This window comes from Neoarius graeffei, chromosome 2 (assembly GCF_027579695.1).
Source record: "Neoarius graeffei isolate fNeoGra1 chromosome 2, fNeoGra1.pri, whole genome shotgun sequence".
In the NCBI taxonomy this organism is placed as follows: Eukaryota; Metazoa; Chordata; class Actinopteri; order Siluriformes; family Ariidae; genus Neoarius; species Neoarius graeffei.
Window position 1 is genome coordinate 42,900,128 of NC_083570.1, and position 6,952 is coordinate 42,907,079.

Sequence of the window (6,952 nt, forward strand, 5' to 3'; positions counted from 1 at the left end):
TATCTCTGTATTTTGGGAGTTCGTAGTCATCATCAGTTTGAGTCTGCTGTTCAAAATTGTTCTTCCTGATAAATTTCACTAATCTGTGTTTTGAAACCCTCCTGGTTTCTGGATTGTATACTCAATAAGCAGGGCTGTTCCTGCTATAGCCTACAAATATTCCCCTGTCACATCTAGGATCCAATTTGTTATGATCGTGTTTGTACGCATAGCAGTCAGACCCAAAAATCCACATTTTTGAGAGGTCTGGCTTCCTTCCTGTTAACAGGAAATATGGAGTATTTTGTGTCCTGTCACTAAAACATCTGTTTCGAATGTGAGCTGCAGTTTGGATCGCATAAGGCCAGAGTATTTTTGGTAACCCTTTCTCTAGTAGCAGGCACCTTCCCATTTCAAAAACGGTCCGCCACTGTCTTTCGGCTGTACCATTCTGATGAGGGGAGTAAGGCGATGATGTTTCATGCCTTATTCCTCTTTCTCGCAGAAGTGATTGGAACGCAATGCCTGTGTATTCTGTACCATTGTCAGATCGAATGCATTTAACTGTACTGTACGGTGCTGCATCTGCAAGGAATTTTTCTGTGGCTAGAGTTGTCGCTTTTATTCTTAAGGAAGTAAACAGACACCGCACCTGAATAATCATCTGTGAATGACACTGCATATTTATATCCTTCATGAGATATTGGCTCAATGGGGCCGGCTAAATCTGTGTGTACAAGATCTAGAGGTTGAGTAGCTTTTGCATCAGGCTTCCTGTTTCTGGTGTTTATGAATTTTCCCTCAATGCATATATTACAGTCTAGTTTCGTATTTCCAGTGATTTTCATGCCTTCTACCACTTCAGGCAATTTCAACACATCAACATTACAGTGCCCCATTATCTCATGCCATGTTTTAACATCACAAGTTAGATTAACTTTGTCCTGGGACATCATATCATTAACTGATGCACTGACATTGTGTCTAAGGTGATTTACCGTGGTCAAGTAATACAGCCGCTCATGTACTTCAATGTTGAACACACTTCCATCTCTGTTTATCAGTTCATTTCGTCCCTCTTCAAAGATCACCTTGGCCCCATCATTGGTAGTAGCTTGTACAGAGATGATGCTCTGGGGGTATGTTGGTATGAACAAGGCCTTCTTTAGTGTGACTGTGACAACTCTCCCTCTCACGTCCTGTAGCAGCACCTCTGTGTCTCCTCGTCTCAGTTCAACGTTGTTCATTCTCGTTCCATCTGCCAATTCCATGTAGTGGGCACTTGGGTTGAAATTTTCCTCAAACATTGTGAAGCTGTTCATGTCTGTAATAATGTGAGAGGTTGCTCCACAATCCACCATTAATCCGTTTTTCTTGATGTTCTCAGGGAAAGTTGTATGACTGACTGTAAACGCAAATGTTTCTTCTTTATCACGTTGTTGTCTTCCAGCAGTTTGTTTTGCGTCGTCTTTGTGCTAGTCTCTATTTCGGCATGTCTCGTCATTGTGTGTAAAACTTTTATGGTAACTGCACCAGTTGTTACATTCGTGTCTTTCTGCTGTTTGTTTCACCTCGTCTTTGTATTTGTCCCTTCTCCGGCACGTCTCGTCACTGTGAGTTGAACTTTTGTGATAGTTGCACCACTTCTGCGTCCCCCTTTGTTGGCAGTCGCGCGTTATGTGACCTCGGTTTCCACATCCGTAACAGGTCACTGTTGAGATGTCCACCTTCATTACGTTGTCGTCTTTGGCTTTACATTCAAACTTTTCTGTTTCTTCAAAGCTTTGCAGTTTGCCTTTGAACTGTATGAACGTCATTTCTTCACTGCTCTGTGTTATATGAATGGCGAAGGGTTTGTAGGGTTCTGGGAGGCCCTTTAGAGAATCATTGCTATAATCAGTCCATCACTTATTAACTCTTTCACGTTTCTCAAGGAAGTCACTGCTTTCTCAGCTCGAATAATGTAGTCTGTTACTGTCTCGTTAGTATCTTTCTTTAATGATGTTAGTTTGGTGTACAGGGCTATAATTCTAGGCTTGCCCTGGCTGGCGTAATGACTCCGAAGTATCTGCAGAGCTTTTCTGCCATCATCTGTGGTCTCGCGCATTATGAGTGACACTTTTTTTTATCGTCAAGAAATTGAATCAGTTCAGCATAGCACTCCTCATTCTTATCTTGGTTGATGGCATCAGCAGTGGACAGTATGGTTTCTTTCAAACCCAACATTCTTAAATGTCCAAGGAATTTTACTTCCCACAGTTCGTACTTGTTTTCATCTCCTTTGAAGACTAACCTTTCCCATTTTCCTCCTGTAGAATTGGCACGCCTGGGCCCATAACCTGTAGAGTTTTCTTCTCTGTCCATGTTTATGTGGTAAATGTTTTCTTCGTCTATCTAATGGTAAAGATGATGAATCACTCGGTTTCGTTCATTTTAGATACCGTTTATTAGCATATCTACAAGGCACCAGCAGGTACTCGTGTGCACGGCACAACGTTGCCCACGCGAATGAAAAACACATAAAAACTCACTTCCCATAGATTGCACACAGGTCAGAATAAGAGTCCCCGGTGAGACATTGCACATGTTGCAGAGTCAAAACATCACACATTCACACATGGTAGGAAACCATTAATAACAAAAATTAACACACACAATATTTGCATGAGAACATAACAGTTGATAAATCCTAAAGCTAAATTATTAAGGGTTTTATCTGTGCAGCCCAGAAGTAGTGTTTTACATTTTTAAGTTTTGAGCCCACTCTGTTTTTTAGGTAGTTGTAGTGTTTTCAATCTGATTCTTGATTCTTTGCCATATAAATTTTGCAGAGAGTCTATCTTGTTTATCAAATGTAGTTTTTAGAATATCCGTTGGGAGCGTCTGAAATAAATACAAAAACTTTGGGAGCACATTCATATGCACACTTTCAATTTGGCCAAGCAGGGACAGAGGAAGTGATGACCAACAGTCTAAATCTTTCGTGGTGGTTTGGATTATATTTTTGTAGTTTGCGTCATATTTGTCTAGTGATGTGGGGATTTGAATACCAAGATATTTAATGCCATCTCAACCCACTCTGTTTGATCGTTTGTGAGATCCCATGACCAATATCCATGGACAGAGTTTTGTCTACATTTACTTTATAGCCTGAGAAGTAACCAAATATAGAAATGAGATTTTTCAAGTGTGGGATTGTCATTGCAGGTTTAGTCAGGTATAAAAGCACGTCATCAGCATATAGAGACAATTTATGTTGTTCCTCATTTCTTGCCAGACCTTTTATGTTATCATCATCCCTAATAAGTTGAGCAAGTGGTTCAGTGCTAATATCAAATAACAGAGGTGATCGAGAACAATACTGTCTGCATCCATGCTCAAGAGAGAAGTGATTCGATAGAGAGCCATTTCCCTTGATGGCCGCCTGGGGATCAGAGTATAGCATTCTTACCCACTTAATAAAATTTGGGCTGAATCTAAATCAGTTTAAACTTTGGAATAGATATTTCCAAGAGACCCAATCGAACGCTTTTTAGGCAGTGAGGGACAAAATCATTGTTTTCTCCTCCTTAGCTTTTTTGGGCGTGAGATTAAATTTAGCAGTCTTCTGACATTATCCCCATAATATTTTCCAATGATGAACTCCATCTGATCGGGATGGATAACGCATGTGATTTATTTTACCTTCACGTCTCTCTAGAATAGCTGTTAATATGCAAAGCTCTGTGTTTAAAAGTGATATGAGCCTATATGATTTGGCATTTAACAGGGTCTTTGCCTTCCTTATGTATTACGACTATAGTTGGCTCCCACCAAGAAGGGGCCATAGTTCCTGATGGTAATGCACGGTGATATGCTTTTAGTAATAAAACTGATATCTTGTCTTTTAAATATCTTAAAGAATTCGCTAATGAATCCATCTGGGCCAAGTCTCCAGCTTGCACATGACCCTGCACAGGATAAGCAGTTATGGGTAATGGATGGATAGATCCATCTGGGCCAGGGCTTTTATTATTTTTTAGATTGGAGATCGCCTCCTGCATTTCACATTCCTTGACTGGCTTGTCCAATTCTTTTGCCATAGGTCCTGATAACTCTTAGTTTGATATCTTTCAGAAATTCTGCCAATTCATTATCATCCATGCAGGTGTCTGTGTTTTTGTACAAACTCACAGAATTGAGCAAATGGCTGTGGAATCTTATCTGGTTTTCTAAGGACTGTGTTGTCTGGCTTTAATTTCTGTATAATATTGGATGCTTGCTGTTTGAGTGTAAAAACTATAAGCCTACTTGCCCTATTGCCATTTTTGTAGTATTTTTGATTGATAAACATTAAATTGCCCTCTGTTCTCTCTGTAATTAGCCAATCTAATTCTCTATGCGCTTGTTTGAAAGCAGTGAGCAGTTTCAAGGTTTGTGTCATTTTATGTTGTTGAAGTTGGCTTATTTTGTTTTCCAGTTCAATGTATTTTGCTTCTCTTGTTTCTTTGCACTTGAGTATGAGATGATAGGGCCACGTAAGTATGCCTCAGCACAGTCCCACAGCATGAGAGGAGAGGTTTGTCATTGACATCCAGGTAGTTCCTGAGTTCAGTTGTAACATACATAATAAAGTCCTCATCATTTAGGAGCGATGCATTTACTCTCCACTGTTTAGTGGTTGGTCTGTGGCCTATGTCCCATGCTAATGCCGCAGGTACATGATCAGAGACTGTCATGGATAAGATTTCTGTGTTTTCAATTCTATGTAACTCTACTTTTGGGGTAAAGAAGAAATCAATTCTGGAGCAAGATGAATGACTGTGGAAATAAAAGGTGAAATCTCTAATTTTAGGAAAGTCTCCATGTCTACCAGGCCTGAGAAGGATATTCAGTTTGCTGTCCTGGCAGCGGCTGTTATCTCTCTCTTTACATGATCCATAGCTTTATTTGCATCCAGGAACTCCTTTTCTTCATTCTATAGGAGATACGGCGCCGAGCCAGGAAAAGGATACCAAAGCAAACGTCAGGTCGCCCATTTTCCTGACATCCATGAATGCAGCTCTGGCCTTAGCGACGCTGGCCATATAGTCTGGGAAGATGGTGATTTGATTACTGCTGAGATTGAGTTGTCTGCTGCACTCCTGGGATTTCCTCAGGATATCCAGGGCGTCCCCTTCGTTGTGTAATCTTTTGATGGTAACATGAGGTCTGTCCCCTTGTTTCCACTGCATCAAGCCCCGGTGTGAGCGCTCGACCCGTACCTCTTTCTCGAAGTGGAGCACCTCCTGTAGTAGCTTAAACACAGCTGCTGGTGAGCTTGAGCCAGGCCTTTCGAGGCCATGCGAATGTTTCCTCTCCTTATCCTGCCCTCCGTTAGGCATATTGGATGCTTGCTGGTTGTGCTGTGAAAAATTGTGCATGCAGACGATCTACGTTTCCAAATCTGTCATTGCTTAACTCTTGAATATTTTCTATCGTGAATACTATCATTAAAAAGCTTATTATTTTTGCTTTCCAGAGAAATTTCTCATTAAGATCTGTTCAGTACTTTGGGAGTAATGGCAGGTTGAAGTTGGTACAACAGAGTACACACTCTGCTCGCGTGACGTCAGGAAACTGCCAGTGATTTTTTTTTTTTTTTGAATCACGGGAAAGCAGTCAGGCTCTCTTCTGATTGGTTTCTGACTGGATTACTCGTGAATATTAGTTAGATAACCCCTGTAGGGATGTTCTCTAGTTCTCACTGTTTCTGATGAAGTATTCAGCAAAATTTTGTCAGCTAGTTTCGATGTTATGATTCACAGGAGACTTTGAGGGGAGATCATAGTTTTACCTACTTTTTTTTTTCAAATAAAACTGATTCATGTAAATAACCATTTTAGAATATAACTGTAGTTGTCTTGATAAAATATTGAGATCTTAGTGATCAGACCAATATCCGTTTTTTTTTTAAATATCAGAAACGCAAGTGTCAATTTCAGTTCAATTAATCAGAATTGTTTATTGGATGTGGATTAGCTTTTTTTGTGAAGATTAATTTAAATAAGAATTTATATTATTTTAATATAACACTAGAGTGAGCAGCAGAAGAAGAATTACTTAAAGTTAAGCTTGCTGCTACAAAAAGGGACAAAAATGAATTGATATTGATTGAACACTTGAGAAAGATCTTGGTGGTGCATTTCCTGAATTGGTTGGACATCGTGTGGAACAGCTGCATTATGACCGCAGTGAGAAAACGGAGACTTGGTGGCAGAGATATGTTAAAGAATGCACTAATCCAGCTTGTACTAATATTGTAGAATGAATGTTCCTAATATGATATGATATGACAATGAGGATAGAGAGTATGAGCAGGATTTGTATGTGGACTATTTGAAGGGGGAGCTCAATGTTCTTGACTAAAGAATAAAATAAACAAACCAAGCAATATGCTTGACAGCTCTTTGAAATAATCTTTTGTTGAAAATGAAAAAATACAAAGTTCCATCCACATGTTTTGAGTATTTTGAACAGGTGTACTGCAAACATTTTGCTTAATAAAGGATTGACATCAAAAAATCTGCAAAAAAAATTAAGTGTATAATTAATGCTTATTTATGCATATTTTATAATTAGCATTGATTTCTCCTTTGTGATGTATAAATGAAAGTTAACATCAGCTTTACATTGCACAAATAATGCTGTTTGGTGAAACTTTGAGTGTACCGATTTTAACATTTTTAAAAACCTAATTAGCATACGTAATGCTAATTTGCATAAGTGATTTTTACAAATTTTGTATTCGGTATACAACCATCTATGTGCTTGCCAATTTCCATGTAAATATCTTGAAAGATAGAATAGTTATTAAGAAAAAACATTTGATCTCATTCGTTAATTAGGCCCATTTTGGACCATGTTATCCTACTACATAATATTACGTCAGCTTTCTAAAAATTAAGCCGTTTCTTCAATCTTTGATTTGTAATATCTCAAGAACGGATAAACA